This window comes from Triticum dicoccoides, chromosome 7B (assembly GCF_002162155.2).
Source record: "Triticum dicoccoides isolate Atlit2015 ecotype Zavitan chromosome 7B, WEW_v2.0, whole genome shotgun sequence".
Classification (NCBI taxonomy): domain Eukaryota; kingdom Viridiplantae; phylum Streptophyta; class Magnoliopsida; order Poales; family Poaceae; genus Triticum; species Triticum dicoccoides.
In genome coordinates this window covers 752393248-752414381 of record NC_041393.1, presented here as the reverse complement: position 1 = coordinate 752414381, position 21134 = coordinate 752393248, and positions in this window count along the sequence as shown.

Sequence of the window (21134 nt, the reverse complement as noted above, 5' to 3'; positions counted from 1 at the left end):
CGACACGTGGCGAATGGATGAAAGCGCGCCAAGTGACATTGATCGTTGCGAGGCTCCCAAAGGAGCTCGTTAATTAGTTGCTACCGGTAGGCAGCTCTCTATGCGATGAAAGTCGTGAACCGTCATATCTTGTGTCCTCTTCCTTGCCCTTCCTTATCCTTCTTCCCCGCAAGCACAAGGAAACAAAAAAGCAACGAGCGTTGCCCACGCGACCTCGAAGCTTCGCTGGTTTTCCAATGCTCGTGGCTGCCGTCGCCGTCCATGGGTTGCAGTAGAAAAAACAAAGCAACGCCACTTTGAAATGCAAAACACATGGTTCCGGCAAACAAAAAAGTGGTTGTAGCAAAAATGCTATGATTCCAGTGAAAATACATTGATATGGTTCCAACAAAAAAAACACATAGTTCCAACAAAAAATGATATAGCTCCAGCAAAAATGAAAAGAACAATGCAGCAAAAAAATCATGGTGCCGCCATCGTAGCCGCCCCAGCACCATCCTTGCCGATTGTAGCAAGTCAAAATGATGATTCCAGCAAAAAATCTGTGTAGCAAAAATCATTGCACCCGCCGCCATGCTCATCCGGTACTATCCTCTCCTGTTGCGGCAAATGGAGAAAATGGTTCCAGTAAAAAAAAGACAACAACTTACCACAGCCACCATTATTGCCGGCCATCACCGTCCTCGCAGGTTGAAGCAAATCCCAGCTGGTCGAAGCAAATCCCCGTGCCGGTTCCAGCACTGCATTCTCACCGGGGGCCAGCGCGTTCCCTCCGCGCGTCGTCGTCGATCCGAGGGCACAATCAGCCTCCGCCGCAGGCCGGCCGCTTCACGGTCCGCTCCATGGGCACAGCTCTGTTGGGAAACGTAGCATGCAATTTTAAAAAAAATCCTACGCTCATGTAAGATCTATCTAGGATATGCATAGCAACAAGAAGGGGAGAGTGTGTCCACGTACCCTCGTAGACCGAAAGAGGAAGCGTTTGCTTAACGTGGTTGATGTATGATACGTCTCCAACGTATCTATAGTTTTTTATTGTTCCATGCTATTATATTACCAATGTCCAAGCTCAAAATATATAAGTGAAGTGCACGAAACATTCTATAAAACCATACTCAAACGATTTAAGTGAAGCACAAAGAGCAATTCTATAAGATCATACTTAAAAGATATAAGTGAAGCACATGAAGTATTATATAAATCAATGAAGAGCTATCTCATACTAGCATGATTCTTAAAGAAAAATAAAAACACAAAGGGCACAAACAATGTGAACAAAACAAAAACCGAGGTATACCGATATTTGTTGAAGAAGAAAGATGGGATGCCAACCGGGGCATCCCCAAGCTTAGATGCTTGAGTATCCTTTGAAATATTTACTTGGGTGCCTTGGTCATCCCCAAGCTTGAACTCTTGTCTCTCTTTATTCTTCTCACATCGGTAACTCCTCGTTTTTCAAATACTTCATTCACAAAAACTTAAACAAAAACTTGTGAGATCTGTTAGTGTAATAAAGCAAACTACCACTCAAGGTTGTCAGAATCACGATTTTGAATCGTATCGGAGCTCCAATGGTAGGATCGCAAATCGTAGAATCTTCACTATCAGGATCGTAGAAACGTACATTCTATGAACTAAAGTCGTAGAATCATAGGGGTTAGTTTGGATCGTAAAGTCGTAGAATCGTATAACAGAATCGCGATTCTGACAACCTTGCTACCACTTTAAGGTATTGTAATTAACTCATTCTTTGTTTATATTGGTGTTAAACCTACTGTATTCCAACTTCTCTATGGTTCATACCTCCACATACTAGCCATAGATGCATCAAAATAAGCAAACAACACACGAAAAACAGAATCTGTTAAGAACAGGACAGTCTGTAGTAATCTGGAAGTTTAGTAAACTTTTGTAACTCCAAACATTATGAAATAAATTTGAAAATTTCAACAATTTGTACAGAAGTAATGTGCAAAAAGTTTCAGACCCATTTTACTTTCCAGTAAAAAATGTAAATTCATGCACTACAGCCAAAGTTTCTGTTTTTGTTCTGCACATAGTAAGCAAGCAATCTTATCAAACTAAAACCAAACCTAGGCACAAAATTTTTATAATACAAAGGATATATACAAGGGGATAATTATTTACAGAGAAAATTCCATGAAAAATTCTACATTGTTTCCGTGAGCATGAACACAAGTGCTCAAGGTCGACCCTCACTTCTTCAATGTATAACTTTCCAATCACTTCTCTTTTTGAAAAACGTTTTTAGGCATGAGAGGCAAGTAAATATTTTTGGTATTTTCATTCTTTTTAAAAAAAAATTGTATGTTTCACCCACAACTAAACAGAAACAAAAAGGAAAAACAAAATCTACTAAGTAAAGAAAGCAAACAAGCACACACGAGAATATCAACCCCACGCTATTACTCCCCGGCAACGGTGCCAGAAAAGAGCTTGATAATCCCCAAGTGCAGGGAATCATCATAGCAATTCCCAAAGATGGAACTGATAAGTATGGAGTGTCGAACCCACAAGGAGCTAAAGGTAAGATCAATATTCTCTCAAGCCCTATCTGCCACTGATACGACTCTACATGCACCAAACGTTTGCTTCCAACTAGAAACAAGAAATAAATATGTGTTGTGGGTATAGAGAGGATAACTTTGTATGATATCGGAGAGCTAAAACATAAAAGTAGGTGCTGTTATCATAAAGTTAGAATATAATACTAAATAATATAAATAGCGAGTGTGGAATAATGGTGGATCGGTGTGCGGAATTGTCCTAAGCAATTGTTAACAAGATCGATAGTCGTCATTGCAATTTCATATGAGGAAGAGGCATAAACTAACATACTTTTCCTACTTGGATCAATATGCATCTTATGATTGGAACTGTAGCAAGCATCCGCAAATACCAAAGATTCATTAAGGTAAAACCCAACCATAGCATTAAAGCATCAAGTCCCCTTTTATCCCATACGCAACAACCCCCTTACTCGGGTTTAAGCTTCTGCCACTCTAGCAACCCACTATAAGTGAATCATGCACGTATTGCAACACCCTACAATGGGAATCCCTCATGCTTGCCCGAGACGGAGGGCACCATAGGACAGCACCAAAATAAAACATACAACTCGTACCAATCTGGATCATCAATCAACTCAAAGACAAAAGATATCTACTCAAAACATCATAGGATGGCAACACATCATTGGATCATAATATGTAGCATAAAGCACCATGTTCAAGTAGGGATTACAGCGGGGTGCGGGAGAGTGGACCGCGTAAAAGAGATGAGGATGGTGATGATGATGGTGATGTTGATGAAGATGATCACCGCGGCGATGATTCTCCTCACGATGGCACTCCGGTGCCACCAAGAGAGAGGAGGAGAGGTTCTCCCCCTTGTGCTTCCTCCTCCATGGCTTTCCCCCTCTAGTCCATGGCCTTCATGGAGATGATGGCCCCTCCGAGATCCTCCTCCATGTCCTCCGGTGATGATGGCCCCCTTCGGCAGGGTGCCAGAGAGGGCCTAAATTGATTTCTCGTGGCTACAGAGGCTTGCGACGGCGGAACTTCCGTTCTAGGTTAACTCCCGAAAGTTTCAGTATTTATAGGAACTTTTGGCGTTGGTTTCATGTCAAGGGGGCCTCCGGGCTGTCCACGAGATAGGGGGCCGCGCCCTAGGGGAGGGGGCACGCCCCCCACTCTCGTGGGCAGCCTGGGACTCCCCTGGCCCAACTCCGATGCTTCGTGGTCTTCTTTTGGTCCAGAAAAAATCCTCAAAAATTGGCACGTCATTTGGACTCCGTTTGGTATCCCTTTTCTGTAAAACACTAAAACAAGGAGAAAATAGAAACTGGCACTGGGCTCTAGGTTAATAGGTTAGTCCCAAAAATCATATAAAATGACATATAAATGCATATAAAACATCATAGATGGATAATATAATAGCATGAATACTTCATAAATTATAGATACGTTGGAGACGTATCACTTAGCTTTGGGTTCAATCTTGTGGTGTCCTTTCCCAGTGACAGTAGGGGAAGCAAGGCACGTATTGTATTGTTGCCATCGAGGATAAAAAGATGGGGCTTTCATCATATTGCTTGAGTTAATTCCTCTACATCATGTCATCTTACTTAATGCGTTACTCCGTTCTTTATGAACTTAATACTCTAGATGCATGCTGGATAGCAGTCGATGTGTGGAGTAATAGTAGTAGATGCAGAATCGTTTCGGTCTACTTGACATGGACGTGATGCCTATGTTCATGATCATTGCCTTAGGTATCGTCATAACATTGCGCTTTTCTATCAATTGCTCGGCAGTAATTTGTTCACCCATTGTAATATTTGCTATCTTGAGAGAAGCCACTAGTGAAACCTATGGCCCCCGGGTCTCTTTTCCATTATATTGAATCTCTTTTACATCTTACTAGTTTCCGATCTACTATTTTGCAATCTTTTACTTTCCGATCTATAAACCAAAAATACCAAAAATATACCGTTTATCTATCTCTATCAGATCTCACTTTTGCAAGTGACCGTGAAGGGATTGACAGCCCCTTTATCGCGTTGGGTGCAAGTTGTTGATTGTTTGTGTAGGTATTCCGTGACTTGTGCGTTGTCTCCTACTGGATTGATACCTTGGTTCTCAAAACTGGGGAAAATACTTACGCTACTTCCACTACAAAAAAAAACACTTCCGTGATGATATGTGTTTGTCACAGTAGGTCGCGTTTTTTGTCATGCATGTACATCCATGACAAATTTATGACAGAATCAAGATAGTCATACCTGTGCTGTCGTAGAAGTGTTCCATTACATTACCAAAATTATCATCATGGAAGTGTCCAGTTCCATGATGATAAATCGCGCGTCACAGAAGTGCTTTCATAAAGGGTGACCGACATGTGGCATCCACCGTAACGGAACGCCGTTAAGCTATCGGGTCGGGTTTTGGATCCGATAACCCGTTAACAACCCCGACCAATGGGAAATTTCCACGTGTAAAATTCTTATTGGCTGGACGAAACACGTGTCAGCTCGTCAGTGGGTCAGATAGGCGCCTATGATATGTCGACACGTGCCACGGCCCACCACTAGCCCATTTAGCTTACAAAGCCGGCCCGTTTGACTTGGTCAAAAGTTAACGGGCTAGCCCATGAAAAGCCTGTTAACGGTCTCTTCACAAATAGCCCATTTTACGGCCCGTTAGGCACTAAAGGAAATCGGCCCAACAACGTCATGTGGCCCATCGAATATAACACCAACCCATTTCACTTTAGGCCCATGTATGGCCCACGACGTCTTTCGGCCCATATGAGGCCTTCGTATCTTTCAACCCTTTATAGGCCCACGGTGACTCTAGCCTATAATGAACAATAATTTTCTTTGTACCCGTTAACGGCCCGTGATTTACATGGGCCGTTTCCAGCCCGTGTTAGCTTTCGGCTATTGACGGCCCATACGTTCTTGGGCTCCTTTTCGGCCCTTGATTACTTCCGGCCCGTTACTGGCCTGTTCCCCTAATGGGCCAAATTCGGCCCATGGCAAGAGTCGGCCCGTTACTGGCATGTTCCCCAAATGGGCCAAATTCGGCCCATGGCAAGAGTCGGCCCGTTACTGGCTTGTTGCCCTAATGGGCCAAGTTCGGCCCATGGCAAGAGTCGGCCCGTTTCTGGCCAGCCCGTCCTATATTCTGGCCCATTAACGACCCATTATGCCTATGACAGAATTAAGCTTTTGCAGTCCTATGGCCTGTTAACAGCCCGTTACCGTGCTGGGCCGATACCAATTACGCCCGATTACGGCCCATGTAGACCCTTTTATCCGACGGCCCTAGGCCCATTTATCGACGGCCCGAGGCCCACCGATTACAGGCCCATTTATCAACGGCTCGTAAGAGACCCATGGATCCTATGGGCCGTGTATGGCCCATGGGTAGTTGCGGCCACTAGCAAACCAGGGAAAAAGAAGACTAGGAAATAAATAAGGCCCAAACTAACGCTAGGCTATTAAGGCGATTGCACAGATTACATCCACTCGACATCAAAGATTGCCACCAGTGCAAATATAGGGAACACCCTACACTATACAAAAATGGCTTGCTATTTTCTTCAGCCGGTGGCTGCACGTTAAGAATAAATTTTGTATTGCACCAAAACAAATTACGACTATATAACAAAAGGAAGGTTGGCATAAAACTTAACAGTCTAGCAGATAAATGCACCACTAGAAGTTCAGAAGCTCGGTTCATTTGACTTGACTGTTATGTTTTCATGTTGTATTGTCCGATGGAACACCATAACCCTCGCCTTCATTTCCCCTAGGCTCCTGAACAACATAGCAAATGTCTGATAGTCTAGTTTCAAAACCATGCATATCTTGATGACATTGAGCAATGTTTCTCCTTGTTTCACAAAGGGCCTCTGTTAGGGAATGGACTTGTGTCTGGAGCACAGATACAGCATTGCTTTGAGCTTGCATATCTTGATCATGAGGCAGTTTGGACGATATTGCCTTAACAACCAACCCAGTATTACGCAGGAACGTGCTTTTGGCACTGTTAGTGGACAGGTACTGACCCACTGCAGCAAGAGCTGACATTGCGGTTATAGTTGCCTTGCCACCTTCAGAAGGTGGCGGTTCCACCATTTTTTCCATAGCTCGCTGAAAAGTTGAGGTTTTATATTAGTAGTACCAGAACAGAAGATATTAAGGAGGCAACAAAACCAAACAAAATAGCTTTGGTCTATATACAGAACTTATTCTGGTGAACCCATGTAAAATATTAGTTGTATTTTATTTCAAAGTACATAATAAAACCAGGTTCCAAACATATGACCATGTACCATCGCTAATGTATTGTCTATTTCTTCACATTGTATTGAGGGCTAAGGATAAAGAGACGAAGTTTATAATACGGTAAGCATAGTATGACATCATTCATATCACAAAACAACTGAGAACAGACAAACAGGCAATTGTAATGTTGTGTGGGCAAGTCCAGCACAGAACTAGATTACGGGTCAAGATCAAAGGAACATCACTCCTCCCTTTTAAACCTTGTAAGGTGCAATGATACGCTAAGACAATTGTGTATAAAATTGAAAAGAGTAATAGACATTGGCTGCAAACCATGCAGTTCAAGGCACAAGTCAAAGTAAGTAGTAGTTAAAAGGCATGAAGATTAAGGACTTACAACAGCGGCTTTGACTAGTGTAGTCATGCCCTTCTTCTTGCTGGTGTGACAGTCCTTGAAGATTTCCACAGCATTTGGTTCAGGTACTTTTTGGTCCTTGCGGGCTTTCCTCTGCATTTTGAACAAGTCAATATAGATCTGATAATATGGTACAACGAAAAGAGTGAAACAGCAGCTAATTACAAGAGCCTCGCAGTGTGCAATATAGCTACGAGATCCTGTCGTCTGTTGGAATTTCACTTTCGTACGGTTGGCCTTGTTCTTTGAACAGTTCACCTACAACAAGATAGATTTGTGTGGCACATGCGTCAATAGGACTTCAACATGTGATCTGATCACATATATATAATATACCTGATACTTCGGATCATACCAGTGTTTAACAAGGCCCCTCCAGTCTTCATCCGATATATTTTCCACTAGAGATGTTTGGGAAAGTTCACTGTTAGCCGTGCCTTCAAAGTGAGTTTTCCTCAAGTTATACCGATACTGTCGCAGAGCAGACTTGAAAACATGGGTGCAAGCTTGTCTGGTTGCATCATCTTGGCTATCCAACTTGAACCTCATCTGTTGAAAATTATGGGAGTCTCATTATCAGCAACCTAGAAAGTATGGGACAGAGCAAGACGATATTACTAGTTTCCATACATAACCATACTTACAGATAAATGATTGAGGAAGGTGCTGAACTGGGTTTCGTCTTTGTCATTCCTGTACTGAATCCATGTTGGGAGGATACGTACATGACACCTAACGGCAACCGCTGCCTCTCATACTAACTTGGCTGACTCTATAGCATCACGTGGCCTTTTTAAACCTACCTCAAAACGGATCTCCATTCTTCCTCCTCTAGATTTAGTTAACCTATCAAGCATTATCCCTGATGTTTGTTTCCTCTTGCGCCTAGATGCTAGTCCAACAACAAACATAGGAAGTGTTAGTGTACATCAAACTGTGAGACTACATATAAAGAAGCATGCAACTGTAACTTGACTCCAGCAACTACCTTCTTGCTATTGAAGCTCACAAGGTTCATCTGATATTGCCAACTCGTCTTGTGTCAAGAGTGCTTGGGAAGTAGTGTCATGTGGCAAGGGAGCTTCGGAACATGCTGCTAGCTCAGTTGATGAACGAGTATGTCATGCAACTGGTAGTACTGTGGTAGGTGTTGCAAGAACTAGGGCTGTCTCTGCTTGTTTGGTGGCAGCTATTTGTTTCTGTTTGGCTTTTTTGTAGTTCATGTAGCATGGGATGCCGTGTTTGTAGAATTTTCTGCTGGACTTTCACCTTCTATTGCACCATCAGTACCAGCAGAATCTGCAGGATTCATCCATTTCTCATTCCCAGCCATTCTCTGTTTCTTCCTCTTTCTCTGTGCCATGTTAAGTCAAGCCGACAAGAAAAACGAATAAAATTTAGTTCTTCAGAACAAATTGATGCGTGATGCAGATGAATAAAACTTTGATGTTAGACAACCACATGATAGGAGGATGTAACATGTATGAAAAACAGGACGGAAGAGATAACCAAAACTATGATGTGTAAACTAAGAAGAAGACATTTCACCAAATTAGAAGCAATGCAATGGAAGGTAGACACCATATGAAAGATGCTACAAATATCGCTCTGCCAAGTTAACAGTGTCTCAGCATAAATGGCGTTTAAACAAATGTGAAGCAGTACAAGAAATAAATCATATGCAAGATGCAAACAACATCACACTACCATGTTAGAGGTCTCTCATCATTAGTGCCATTGCATATTCGCAGCATTGCATATTCACAGCTTATGATGTGTAAACTAACGAGAAGGCATTTCAACAAATTAGAAGCAATGAAAGCTAGACACCATATGAAGGATGCAAATAATATCACTCTACCAAGTTAAAACTGTCTCGTCATAAGTGCCATTTCAACAAATTAGTAGTACAAGCTAGAAAAGAATGTGAGATGTAACCTATATCACACTCCGAAGTCAAACGTGTCTTATGATAAGTGATTGTTGCAGGTTACACAACAGTAGTAATTTGATGTAAGAACATGGTGTGATAGACAGATATTGTATGTTCTAGAAACAGGAACACATGTCTTATTCAAGTATAATGTGTAAAGTAAGCAGATGGAATTCAACAAAATTAGAAGCAATACAAGCTAGACATCACACATAACATGCAACCACATATAACAGTGCCAAGTTAGAGGGAGCAGCAGTGATGCTGCAGTAGGGGAGACGCGCTCATCATAAACACAGCTTTGTTGAGTGTCTATGCATGTGTTGTCTTGGAAATCATCTTGGGGGTGTGGAGGAGTAGAAACTGTAGAGGCCCTCCGTTTGGAAGGAGCACCTTTATCCACTGCCTTGCTAACTTCCTTCCGCTTTATTGATTTTGAATTGTCAAGTAAAACCGACAAGAAAAAGCAATAAAATTCTCTCTTCAGAACTCATTCATGCATGATACTGACAATCACTACTTTGATGTAAGGCAAACACATGATACCAGGATGGAATATGTACGAAAAACAGGACGACATGGCATGTTCACAACTGTTTGTGTAAACTAAGCAGAAACCATTCCAGCAAATAAGAAGCAATGCAAGCTAGACACCACATGAAAGATGCAACCAATATGACTGCCCAGTTAAAAGCGTCCCATCATAAATGGGATTTCAACAAATTAGAAGCAGCGCATGCTATAAATCATATGAAAGATGCAACTAATATCGCACTGCATATACTAAAGGTGTCTCATCATATTGATTGATGCGGGATACAAAAAAACAATAGTTTTATGTAAGGACATGCTTAATAGACAGATGTACTATGTACTAAATACAGGAAGGCATGTCACATTAACAGGTATAATGTCACATTTACAGGAGTATAAGCTAAGCAGACTAGCACATGCAGTTTAACCAGATTGGAAGAATTACAATCTAGACACCATATACAACATGCAACCACATATCACGCTGCCAAATTAGAGCAAGCACCTGCAATGCTAGTGTAGGGGAAATGTTGTAATCAACTACAGAGCTATGTTCACTATCTTCATCTAGCATTTCTGTTTCTTGAGAATCATGTCGGGAGGCTGACGCTGCATTCTTTAAATGAGGAGTAGTCCCCTTGCCTGCCTGCCTCGTCATAAGTGATTGATGAGGGATACACAAGAACATTAGTTTGATGTAAGAACATGGTTAATACACAGATGTACTAGTATGTACCAAAAACAGAAAGGCATGTCATATTCAAAGGTATAATGTGTAAGCTAAGCAGATGCAATTTAACCAAATTGGAAGCAATACAAGCTAGACATCCGGCTGGAGTGGTGAACATGATCATCTAGGACCTGAGAGCCTGGTGGGAGGCGGGCTGCTTCGCCACCATCGCGGCTTTTTAGTTGGCTTTCAGGTGATGCCTGTCTTTGCTGGGCTTGTCACTGGCTCGGCCAGTGCCCTGACTAGCTATTTGTCTTCTGGTGCTCACGGGATGGTGGTTCATGTAAAAATATCTTTCCTTATCTTAATAAAGACCGACTTCGGCCTTTCGAATACAAGCTAGACACCAACATGCAACCACATATGACACCGCGAAGTTAAAGCAAGCACCTGGGATGGTGGTTCATTGCGAGTGAGGTCATCAACTACAAAGCTACGTTTACCATCTCCATCTGCTGACACTACACCCTTTATAGCGTTGTAACATGTCTTGCCTACCCGTATACCAAGCTGGAGCGACCTCTCTCTTTTCTTTTCTGCTTCTCTCAAGGCAGAATCTGAAATACCCTTGCATAAAAACACAATAGTGAGAGTATGGGTGAAGTGTGTGCAAAACTAGTGCACTGTAAAAGTAGCAGATAGCAGGTGGCTTAAAAATAAATGACAGGAGACATATGATAGCTCTACAACATTGCATGGCAAACAAAATTAGATTCTACTCCGTAAGATTTTGTAATATATGAGCACAGGAAATGCAGGTACTCCTCCAGCACACCACCACATGTGGTCATATCTTAGATAACAGTCGACTGAAAATAAATAGGTCAGTTGATTTTTTTAATGAACCATCCGATCTATAAGGAACGGGCAGATGGCCTTCGTCTACCTCCCGCTAGTCACTGTTGACGATCTTTCTCGAACCACCAGCGACCACCGGCCCAGACCCGTGCCTCCGCCGCCCCGCCTTCCCATCGACCTCACACCACCGCCGTGCTTGGCAGCGCCCCCAAGCCATCCCTTTAATCCCGGCCGACCTCCAGATCGGGCGCCAGTAGCTCTAGCCGCATCGCCCCTAAGATAAACACCAAGGCGCTGCTTCCCCGGTGTAATAGTCGTACTAGCGCCTGTTACGCCGGGGAATGCTTCCGTTAATTGGGAATAAACTGGCCAGAAATTGAAATTCAGGGGGGCGACGGACCTCTAGCTAAGGTGAAATAGTATATGAGGAGAAACCTTGTGCATCGCGAGTTACTAGGAACATCTAGTATCAAGAAGCGGTCAACTAGTGTCTTCTATGGGATGAATACCGTGCAAGCAGAGACGTAAGATTTGCACGAATAAGGGAAGAGGAGTACCTTCTTCGGTTGCCGGTGTGGTCACCTCCACATGTCGCGCCGATCTTCTTGTTTTTACCGGGGAAACCGATGTTCTGGAGGGTGCAGGCTTGGACGAACCCATGGCCAAATTGTTGACTGTGTTGCCGTGGCTGTATGTCGGCGGAGGGGAAGCAGATCTGAGGCAGCAAAGGACGGCGTAGCAGGAACAGCTCCGGTGCGGTGGAGGGTGGCGAAGTTGGAGCGGCAGCGGTGAGGCGCAGGACGGCGTGGTTGAACTGGCTCGGGTACGAACGGCTCGGCCTCGGCTTCAACTACTAGCCGTGGAGGGCGTTGCGGTTGAGGTTGCGGTGGACGACGACGTCGGGGTATCGGCTCTGGCGTGATGGAGGAGGGCGGCGGTTGATGGGTGGGATGGGGTGGCGGACGGAGGACGGAGGACGCCGGGGTTTCGCGGCTGGTGGAGAGGTAGTTTTGGCGCCCACGGAGTATGAATGGGGAATCGGACGGGTGGGGGGAACCATGTTTCGGTCTGGGACGCGCTTGTTTTTAGCTTTTTTGAACAGAAGATGGGACGCGCTTGTTTGAAATTTGAGGAAAGTACAAACTTTGCCCCCCTCTTAAATTTCGGACCTACTGCGGGTCGGGGGTAGGATGGTAATCCCAGGTGTCCCAAATAGTGGGTGGGAGCGATTTCGGCCGCGCGCATGTGTGCTTAGGCGGCCATTGTGTATGAATGTTTTTCGGAGGCGGTTGCGTGGCGTCTAGATGAAGCTACAAACCTACCCTGGTTTAGACCTTTGGACGTCGGGCCGGTAGGTTTCACAGGTCGGAGTTATTAGAAAAGTAATTTCCTTGTACTACCAAACATTGGTCTCACGTGGTTTCGGGCGAGTAGAGGCTCTTTTGGCGCTTCGTTCGAAATTTTGAAACACAAGCATTCACGTTTAGAGTACTCTTGAACTATGAGGATTGACCTAAATAGACAACGTTATATTTGACCTTGTATGTTTCAAAACCTCATTAAATTATCCGCTTCCTTTTGAAATTTGGACACTTGAAAATCCTATAACTACGATTATTTTGGAATGGAGGAGCTAAATTTGAATCTATTTTGTACACGACTACATATGCTATTATGAACAAAATTAGAGCAAAGATTGGTACCCCCATAGTTTAGGTATGGTTTACAAATGCCATGATATCAAATTCAAATAATTGAATGGACTTCATGTTGAATTCGATTTTTTTAAACCACCTTAGGTTGAATTCAAATGTATACTAGTTCATAGGTAGCTATTTATAAATGTCCATTGTGTAACTTTCGTATGTATAATGTGCTTTACACACATAACATGAACTATACTCACGTTTATATTCGATTGCTAAAGCGATGCATTGTCTAGAGTTCAAAATACTAACTATGTGGATCAATTGTGTCGAATAATAACATAGACATGCTCAAATTCGATAGAATCTAGATGTCTGATGGATCAATGACCGCTCCTTACGCGAATTGCAAATATCATGATCCCATCCTAATATTTGGATACAATTTATATCTTTAATCAATGTGTAGAGCAGTCTTTTACGTGTAGTTTCACTCTCCATTGGTGGTCTCTCACACATGCTCACACACTCTCTCCCGAGGTGTCTTTCTCGCACACATTCTCTAGATATAACCCTCCCTCCCTCTCGTAACCATTTACAACTGTTTTCACTAACCTTTATCACAAGCACTCTTCCTCTCGCAAACATACACACGCACAATCCTCATCAACCCTTTCTATATACATGGACCTGCCTACGTGTCTCATGTACACACATTATCTTTACGCCTGTCTCTCACACATTATCTCACACCTCTCTTCCTAATCGACGAGTATGATTCTAGCAGAGCATTCTGTAGGATGCCCCTTAAAGTTAGGTTGGATGAATAGTAATATCAGAGATAAAGGGGTTACCTTAGTCCGAGAACCTAGGGTTACAAATCCTAGCCGGCTTTGTTAGTGGACACAGAGTCCTTCACAATTCTGCTATCATTGTCTTGTACGACTAGTCATCCATGCGTCTTCCTAAATGTGTCATGGGCCGACCAATGTGGCGCAGGACAGAACCGAACAAAGGGCCTCACCTCGACCCACCGGACCTCACGCGGTGACACACCCTTTGCCCCCACGTCTCATTATCTTCTCACACCCACACATACCAACACAAACACCACACACAGAGAAAATTTCTCCTGGTGCCTCTATTCCCTCCCCCCTTGCATATACACACTCAAGGGAATGGAATCTCTTGGCGTGACGTCATATTCGTCTCTCTCTCTCTAGACCACCCTCATTTCTCGTGCTATCTCTCCCACACCCCCGTCGGCCCCTCTATCCATGCCTCTGTCGAATACGTAATACACACACATACCTCTCTAGGCCCCGCCAAATGCATCAACTACACATTCACACATGTTACATCACGTACCCCATTGATCTAAAAATCCCTCTCTTCACGTTTATTTCGCATACAACATTCCTTTTGAATAAAGTGTGGCCAAAAAATTATTTTAGAGTTTCTACATATATACAACATTACAAAGTTATATGGAGGAGTACGAACGCTAATTTGCATTGCATTGTGCCCACAATGATATTTATTCCGCACTGTGAATTTGTATATTTTTATACTATATACAAAGTTAGTCATAATAAAGACAAATGAAGAGCATCTCTCTCCATCGCATACCCCCCCTGTACGCCCTTTCACGTATGCACGCAAAACTATCTCCAGGTCCTCTAAAAGTAAGCTCCCAGAAAATTCACGCATGTTTCATCATTCTCGCGCGATATATGCAATGACGATCATTGTATTTGAAGTAAAAGCACGATATATACATTGGACTTCATAATCCACTCATTACAGTCACCGTTTATGTTTAGTGGTTATTATACAGTCACGGGCTCACCGTACAACTTTGTATTTGCTCATGACATGACTAGTTGACCAGTTGAACGCTCCACGTGGCACCTCTAGTGTTGCATCACATTATCTCACTAACATCGTGCCCACCTGTCGACTTGTATCTACTCTACATCTACACTATTATAAAATACATAAAATACACTTATAAAAAACAGAGTTGGTGATGATGGTGTGCCTGCCATCCTGCAATATAGGCCGTCCGATTTATATCTGACGGATAGGAAAGAAACTATGGCAGTTTTGCAAAAAGGTACCCACACACCTCTCCACGTTTGCAAATAAGGCCTTCCCTCGTTCATCCTTTTCTCTCACAAGATAAACAAGTCATACAAATGCATCTTGATGTTACGTGCAACGCACGGGCATCTTGCTAGTAAGAATGAAAACAAACGACAAAAAAAATATTTTGACGGTGCTGCGAAGTCATGGCCGCGGGCACAGCGGACAAGGTGGCCTTGTATTGGTACGCTGAGCCGTCTGTTAACACACAGGAGCTGGTGTGGTGATTATACACACACGCACGCATGCACACGAACTCCATCCATGCAACACTCACACAAACACTTGCCCCCACGCACGCACGCAACACTCACATGTACACACGCAGCCACGCACACACGCAACACTCACACGCACACACGCATGCATGCATGCACACACCAGTACACCACACGACCAACACACACTCTCACGCTCAAGTGCTCAACCTACACGTGCATGCGCATACATCAGGCCCTGACAGACACATACACAACCAGGTGATTCCCACGCACGGGTTGGAGCCTTGTCGCGCCTGTGTAAATTTGTGTTTATCTGACCTTTTCCCTATGCGAACTGACAGGTGGGACCCACAAGGAACGTGGTCAATTTAACTAGTCAACATGGCGCCATGCAGACTATTTGGCCGGTCAACAGAGTGCAATCCGATGCTGAACTGTGAGCAAGTGACCAGATAATCACCGCAAAACGTATATAGTGACCGTAATCAGCTAATTCTGAAGTTCGGTGACCGTATTACACTTTTCTCTCTGTAGGCCCTCCAAAAATACATCTCTACACGTTCTCTCATGTTACATCTAACAACTATGCAATACAACACTACTACTACACTCTAACACAATAAATCATATGTGTTTTTAGTTTTACTAGATATCATATTGTTAATTATAATTATTCAGTTTGCATACATTAAAATTGCCTTTGAAATGTATGGCTAGTATCATCTACCGCGCGGGAAAAATCCCGCCCTTTCCTGTTTAATTGTGTTTGTATCGATGGATCGTGCGGCAAAACTATAGTACTATACAGTACAAGTGACAGTTCACTGGGCCATCATGTCGTCTACTCCTCCGTTGTAAGAGTGGAGCGCTCGCTTTCATAAATCTTCTAGTCTCTTTCGCCGACATGTGGGACATCAAGCTACCGGGTCCACGTGCCATACCGGAATACAGTGCAGAGCAGCCAGGGTGAAGCACCCCAGTCATGGCGCCGGTGTAGTAATGAGCAATGAGGCGTCAAATCACAAAGCTGCACCTTTCCCTCAGTTAAGTTGGAGGGAAGAAGTAATAATGCTAAAAAAAGTTGGAGGGACGAAGCAACCATCATTTCACTCGTTGCTGAATCCGCTTCTCCCTCATTTTCTTCAACTTAACCACGTGTTGCTTCTGCCGTTGTTCTGCCTCATGTGGGAAGCGGATCAGCTTGGTAAAGAATAGACACGTGGGACCGCATGTTAGCAAACCGCCAGGACAACGTCCTCCAAAAATAAGAAACCTCCCCCGCCATCCGCGCGGAAAAATCACCTCCTTTTTACTAATCTTTGATTCTATAATTTTTTAGATCAATATAATTGAGATTTGTATAGATAGCACACAAGAGCAAAACCAAGTGGTACGGTTAAGGGCATCCACAATGTGTAGCCAAATGTGAAAATAGCTTTTGGCATCGTGGGAACCATTGTGGACGGCGTTGCCAAAGCCAAAAAGATAGAACCGAAGCTCCCTGATTGATTGATTGAAGGAATAGAAAAATGCAACGTCTCTCCTCTTTCTCCCATGCTTGGACGCATGTAGGAGTAGTACAGTATAGAGCACAGAGTCTACTCCCCTGTCCCTTCTATCACAAATCACAAAGCAGTGAGGTGTCAAATCACAAAGCACGGACGAAGCAACTATCATTTCACTCTTCGCTGACTCTGCTTCTCCATCGTCTTCTTCGAGAAACCATCTCACCGCACTAGTACTCCTAGTAGTAGTACTAGTAGAGGACTTCCTGGATGCAAATAAGGCAGTTGTCTCGGCTTGCAGGCGGCACTTGCGAATGACTTACTGTGGTCTCCCTCAATGGTGTTCTCCGTCGAACGCACTTCGCCAAACCACAAAAAAAAAGTCATCGACGTCACCGCAATGGGCAAGGAATTCAAATATAGTTACTACCTCCGTTTTTTTGTACACAAGGCCAGTATATCAAAATTACAATTTGCAAAGGGCCACTAACACTAATCGAGGCAAAATTGATGGGGTTAGCAACCAAGTACATTAATATCCCCTGCATGCATGCGGAAGTGAGAAGGTTCGTTTGCATGGCGCTGCATTAATCAAGCGATGAGGAGTGAGATGGTTAGCTCTTTGGTCTTTCGAGAAAAAAATACGCATTAATTGACACGTGAAACGAGGATTTGTATCAAAGGAAAACCCCGCCTCTCTTTTTTAACACTAGTACTCCTAGTACGTACGTACTTATCCTGTTTGGGTCTAGGCCTTGCATTGCCAAACTTCGCCACACATTTTTGCCAAGCTTGCCTAAAGTTTTCAAATGAGAAGGAGGTACACTTGCGCACGGCTGTCGCGGTCACACCGCACCCTCACACGGTCGCTCCTGCACGCCGCGGTCGCACCGCACCCTCACACTTCGCTCCTGCACGCCGCAAACCCAACCAAGGGAACGCACCCTCACTGACACGTGCTGTCGCATGTGAACAAACCAAACTCAGCCATCCTATCGCTGACACATAATTTTCGTTCATAGAGTATGTTTATCCAACCGGAGTATCCGTATGGCCCGTGCGGTGGTCTGTTGGGGAAGAAGAAGAGGTGAGGAAGAAGGAAAGAAGGGTTAGGAGACGTAGGATATTCATCCAACCGCCTGAAATGGTAGACTCAGGCGACTTGCATAACAAATAGTATGTTTTTACACAGCAAAAGATCCATAATAATAAAAACAACAACATAAAGAAAAACTATCACTGCTCGCGGAAAGAGACGGCCTCGTCGTCTTTGGCTGCCGGTGCGAACCAGCCATCGCTGCCGACGTGTGTCTCCACACCGTGGTTGTCCTCGGCCTCCAGCTACTCGTTCAAGCGGAGCATGCGGGCGCTCTGCACGGACGAGAGCACAGCCCGGTTCAGGTCGAGGACGTCCGATTCCTCCTACAGGAGGGCCTCGATGGTAGCGGCATCCGCGCGCTTCGCGTCGAGTCAAGCCTCCGCCGCCTGGTTCAAGTCCAGGACTTCCGGTTCCGCCTGTAGGAGGGCGTCGATGAGAGCGGCATCTGCGCACTCCGCGTCGAGTCGAACCTCTGCCGCCCGGTTCAAGTCCAGGACTTCCGGTTCCGCCCGCAGGAGGGCGTCGATGAGAGCGGCATCCGCGCCCTCTGCGTCGAGTCGAGCCTCTGCCGCCCGGTTCATGTCCAGGACGTCCGGTTCTGCCTGTAGGAGGGCCTCGATGGCAGTGGCATCCGCGCGCCCCGCCTCAAGTTGAGCCTCCGCCGCCCGGTTCTCATCCACGACATCCGATTCCGCCTGCAGGAGAGCCTCGATGGCAGCGGCATGCGCGCGCTCCGCGTCAAGTTGAGCCTCTGCCTCCCGGTGCTCCTTTAGTATCGCCATGTTGAACTGCTGGTCCGCCTGCACCATGGGGGACTCGGACGCCTCACGAAGTCGACGTCCATCGTCTCATACCCATCGGGGGCCTTCTGCGTCGCGACCTCCACAGTGAACATTGGATCGGCTTCCTCCTCCTCGTAGCTTGGCTCCAGAGAACTCGGGGATTGGCCCGCCGCAAAGCGAGCTTGGGAACGGAGGTCTGTGGCGCCGACCGCCGCCGCAATTTCTGCACGGCGCTCCGGCGTCAGCATCTTGTAGTAAGTGATCTTGCGGCGCACCATGGCTTTCCGGCGAACTAGGGGACGCTTGATACGGGCTAGGGGATCGAAAGGTGGGGGAATGGGCTGGAGATTTGATGTGGTTTTAGGGCAGTGGCTGGCGTAGGCCGAGCAGCGAAGGTTCTGGTGTGAATAGTGGTTCCGATGACGACCGGTCAATCGGTTTTGACTGTACATCGCTCTTGTCGCGTTCGCGTTGCAGCCCGGCACGCTGGACCCTCCATGTCGCTCACCAAATGGAACGCGCTTCGTCTTGCATTTTCTCTCACTTGTGGGACCGCGGTTGAGAGAAAACCGATGTCCCTCCCCCTCCCCGCCCGCGTCATTTATTATACCACTACTCCCTCCATTCTATGCGGAGTAAATAAAAACAGAGGGAGTATACTACGGATGAGGATCCCCTGATGTGGCCGAACCCATTGAGTAACTGACATGCGGGGCCTAGCAAGCATGGGGTCCGCCAGTAAGTGACCGAAAGGGAGGGTAAGGCAGGGATACCTACGTCAGAGGATCCACTTCCACTATACTACTTTGACCAAATGTTAGAGTAATAATATATGACATGCAACTTACACAAATGTTAGAGTAATAATATATGACATGCAACTTACACAAAGCATACGGGGTCTAATGCGTTTTTCGAGGCTAACTTTGACCAAGTGTTAGAGTAATAATATATGACATGCAACTTACACAAAGCATATGGTCAATTTCGTATGTGAAAGGAGTTTCCAACGATATAATTTTCACATTATACATCTCATGTACTCCCTCCGTCTAGGTGTGTAAGTCATCTTATGAAAACCAAATAATCCCAAAACACGTAGGCGCGGTGCATTAACTTCTACCTTGTTTCTTGTTTCTTGACATATGAACCAATAAGAGATGAGGGTGTGCATGCTTTTAATGACCTGAGACTATCAAACATGACATGCAGTGGTTAGTTCATTGCATGCAATACTATTAATTAGCAAATAAACATTAATGTCTCTCATTTTCCCCTCCTCCTTGGTCACGGTGCATAGCCTAAGATGACTTACTCACCTATGTGAAAGGAGTACTATTAATCTTGTCAATAGTCAAATTGGAAACCATCTCGAGTACAAATCTAGGAGTACGTACAAATCTAACAATATTGATTGGGCGTTGTTGAATGTTGATACCTTTTTTATCATAGTAGAGATACTTTGACTACACATAAAACTTATATGTAAGGTAGAAATGATAGGAGGGAGTATATTGTACGTTCAAAAACGAAACGAACATTGAATACCCTTTATATATGATTTGCGGATGCTATGATCACCGGTTCAAAATTTCGAATCCACCTTAGGTATCACGTGCCCCCACTCGTTCCCTCTCGATTTCATCTCGGGGTCCGGAGATCTATTGAAAGAGGACTAGGGTGGGTACATGCGAATGATACTCGGCGGAATGTTCAAATGAGGCATGCGGGAGGATGGACTCGACTGGAGGACGACATGATCGATGGAGAAGAGGGTTGGAGAGGAATGAGAAATAAGCAAACGCCACATGATTACACTTGAACGGCTCAAATAAACAATAAGTTGTCTCGCTTGGCCTACATAGTGAAAGGCCTAATGCGCAACGCGGAGCACTGACGCTCAAATATGGCCGGGAAAACAGGGAAACCGACATGTGGGGCACACCCGTCGGGACAATGTAGCGCAGACTAGTCCAATGGAGGAGCTGGCCCACGACCTCCTCGCCACCGACAACCATTCATGTGGGTCTTTGGGGCCAGCAACGGGGCGCAGCTCCAGCACCGCCTCTGGACACGGCGACCGCGGTGAGCGACACGCTCATGTCATCGATAGACATGGTCGGTTTCAGTGTGCCGAGGATGGCATTTGTGCTGTGGCACGACCAACGGTATGTTTGGTTTGTGCCCAAGGTTTCCCCATCAAAGCATTGGGTAGCCAAAATTTTGGTTGAGGTATTGGTTGCCCATGATTTGGCCGACATTGGCAAGAAAAATGAACTAGAGTTGGCTAGAGTTCATTGGCATGCCAAAGAAATGGCAACCATCCAAACAAAGACCAATCTTTGGGTCATGACCAAAATTTTGGTAAGGTGCACTTTGGCCACAATCCAAACACACCCCAACACCCGGCTCGTCGAGAATGCACGGGGCGCCGCAACGCGTCCGCGGAGTGGTGTAGCACGGCCAACTGCATCCTCTGGACCTGAGACCATGTCGGGTCATCTTGCTTTTT